This window comes from Macrobrachium nipponense, chromosome 40 (genome assembly GCF_015104395.2).
Source record: "Macrobrachium nipponense isolate FS-2020 chromosome 40, ASM1510439v2, whole genome shotgun sequence".
Taxonomy (NCBI): Eukaryota; Metazoa; Arthropoda; class Malacostraca; order Decapoda; family Palaemonidae; genus Macrobrachium; species Macrobrachium nipponense.
In genome coordinates, this window is record NC_061101.1 from 55,722,924 (window position 1) to 55,726,364 (window position 3,441).

The following is a 3,441-nucleotide window of genomic DNA, read 5'->3' on the forward strand; positions in this document are numbered from 1 at the left end:
GTGTTTAAAGGTGAAGATGGACTTGTAAGAAGTGTAAAGCTCAAAACTAAAAGGGGAGAGATGACTAGACCCATTCAAAGATTGTATGATCTAGAAGTAAGTAGATCTGAAGATTTGATTACTGCTGATGCATCCTGTGATGATCTTGATAGAGATGTATGTGATAATCCTCAAATACCTATGCGTACTGTGAGTGATGATTATGTACTTCCTAGTATGGTAGAGTAATTAAGCCCCCTACTAAGTTAGATTTATAAAGTCACTGTAAATCATGCAGTTGTGCATGTCAAGCAAAACTTAATGTGATTGTTAGTTTGCGAAACTACACTACTAATTTTCATTGGGGATTTTACTGTCAGGTATAATTTAGATAAGGTCTAAGTTCGTGCTCTTTAATAGTGGCTTCGTCCCCTATTGCCAGGAGGATGTTGAACTTAGAAAGGTGGTTTTCTGCATATTTACTTTGAGAGAAGTTTTCTACAGTATACCTGAAATAGCACTGCCGTTTTCTTTCGTACAGGCAGGTTCCAATGTTTTTTTTTCTTATTAAATGCTTCCTCCTGTTTTTCTTACTTGAAGAGTATATTTGAAGTACAAGTAATTTAGTGTTTGGTATTTAAAAGTCAACACATTTATGTGTATGAATTTAGCAACTATTTTTGCACAATGTACGTGTTATTACGTTTACTTAAGAGTTAAGTTGTTCTAATGAAATTAGAGTCTCACAGCAAAACATTGTTTCTTTGTGCCGAACATACGTCCTCTTCATTTCCGTTACCTTTCTGCACGATATGGGCTTAAAGAAACCCCCAGAGTAACGTCAAGTTGGACGGTATGGACGTTGTCCGGGGCTATTTCTTATGTGATTTATACATAATTTGTCCTATTTACGTTTATGTGGATCCAACAATTAGGTACTTAACCTTTTCCCTTACCTACTTGTTTTCATATGATTTAGGCTATAGCCTACTAGGCTTACCTAGTTAGGTATAGCTAGGCTAGTACTACCTAGTAGGTTAGGTAGGTAGCTACCTAACATTCATATTACTACCTATATTGTAATTTGTATTATTCCTATTTACAAGTATTTAAATTTGCATTTAGCTAGGTTGGTTTAGCCACTTTGATTTTAGGATGCTCGTTTTAGCTACGGGGTGGGGGGCTTCACCCCGGTCGGTAGGTTAGTAGGCATGCTAACCTATAGCTAGTGTGTCTTCTAGGTTACTAGGCTAGTAGTATCCTAACCTGGGATGTTAGTCTTCCTTTAAAAGTTTGCCTTTCTTTTAAGGGGGTTTTTCCTTTCCTTTAAAAGGTTGCTTTTCTTTTAAGGTGGGGTTATGGGGCTGGAGCCCCTGCCCCAGTCAGGTCTAGATACCTAACACTTTGTACTAGGTAGTAGGTAGCCTATGTTAGGTTACGTTGGTTAGGTTTGGTAGTATGGTAACTTTTATGTTAGTCCTCTTTTAAAATTTGTTTCTTCCACCCCCCAAGTTAAGGTCTGTCCACACGAGCGGGCGTGATCGGCGTGCTCCGGGGTTGACGGGCAAATTCTGGCAGGCTTACCTGTGAATGTTGTTTGTTCACGGGTGAGGCGACGGAGAGGTGGGCGTGCCCGACAATGCCAGTGGTGTGTTCAGTGCGGTACGATAAACATGGTGCCCACCTCAAAGAAGAGTATGTTGAGTAGCATGATAATTGCTTTGTGTGTGATGAAAAAGAAGAGAATATGATGCAGAATGGCTCAGTAGGTAAAAGAAAATGTATATGGTTAACGTACATCTGCCAGGGTCAAGCTCAAGCCATTGGGCACCACCATGGTGATTTTGCTACAAGACCCATCGGACAATTTGATGGTTTGCCCGTCAAGTGTGCCCGTTAGAGGGAGGTCCGCCGATCAGGCCTGGTCGTGTGGAGAGGCCTCTAGGTAACATGTTTTACTAAGTTACGTTAGTATGCTTACCTATATGTTAGGCTTCCTTTAAGATTGCCTTTCTATAAGGGGTGGTATGGGGTCAGACCCCCCACACCCCCTGGTCAGGTAACACTTTGTATTGGTTAGGTTAGTGTGCTAACCTATATGTTAGGTTTCCTATAAGTTTGCCTATCTATAAGGAATGGGGCTGCCCCTCTTTGTACTAGGTTAGATTAGGGTTAGGTTGGTTAGGTTAGTATGCTGAACTGTATGTTAGGCTTCCATTAAGTTTGCCTTTCTTTAAGGGAGTTAAGGGGGTCGAAGCCCCACGGTCAGGTAATGTGTTCTTGTACGTTAGGTACGTCAGGTGGGTTATGTTATTATGATAACCTTAATTTTATGTTACTTTTAAGTGGTTAGTATGATAACCTTCTTTTTAGGTTGTCATGCAGAACAATAGCAGCCTATTGATTTACAATGTTTACTTCATATAGCCATACATGTTAATTAATATAATTGTTGTTTCAACATTTATTACTAAGCAGTATATACCATTATTTCTTTGTTATATATGTATAGATACATATGTATAGATATATATGTCTATTAATTTACAATGTTTACTTGATGTTCATACGTGTTAATTACTATAACTGTTGTTTCAACATTTATTACTAAGTATATACCATTAATCGTGTTTGTTATGTATATATGTATTTGTGTATAAATGGATGTTGAGAATCTATTACACATTTGCCATTAGCTTCGTTCCTGACGTTTTTTTTTATTGCCCTTAACGCCTGTAATCTTCGTCTGTTAACTACTTGTTAACTTTTGTCAACCCTCCACCCTCAACCATTAGCAGCCGTGCATTTTATTCCCCCACCCATCCTACCTATCGTGTTTCGTACGGTCCACTTTCCCATAATTTCCTTCCGCCAATATCTCCCTTTATACCTTACTCCATGTCCACTCGTCATTCAGATGCCATGGCTGCCTGCAACCCTGGAACCTTTTGTGAGGACCAGAGATTAAGACAAGTAGCTGGGTACTTCGTGGCGCAGTGGTAGCGCGCTCGGCTCACCACCGAGAGATCCCGGGTTCGAATCCTGGGCGAAGAGAAACATTTGGGCGAGTTTCGCATACCCATTGCCCCTGTTCACCTAGCAGTAGAATTAGGTACCTGGTGTCAGTCAGGATTGGTGGTCTGCTTCCGGGGAATGGTTGCGAGCTGGTGGTGGTGTGCTGGACGGGCAGTCTCGTGGATGAATTTGACAATTAAGTTGTCTCCCCACCCGGGGACGCCAGATCTTCTCGACCCGCCGCAACTCGCGGCCTGCTTTGTCACTCCGGGGTCACCAGTTGTGAGGACCAGAGATTAAGACAGGTAGCTGGGTACTGATGATTTATTTACAGACAAACTGGGTTGACATAGACAGGTGCGGACGGATATGTAGTGCAGTCTCGCACCGCAAACAGAAATGACTCCGAGACAATAAATTTGTGTTTTCTTACAGACATTCATTTAG

At 41.2% G+C, this 3,441-nt stretch overlaps 1 non-coding gene across 1 annotated transcript; it reads left to right on the top strand.

Annotated features, from left to right (window-relative positions):
* Positions 1 to 2,961: 2,961 nt before the first annotated feature.
* Trnav-cac (transfer RNA valine (anticodon CAC)) lies at positions 2,962 to 3,036 on the top strand. Its single transcript has one exon. It is a non-coding gene; the product is annotated as a tRNA-Val (tRNA).
* The last annotated feature ends 405 nt before the right edge of the window (positions 3,037 to 3,441 follow it).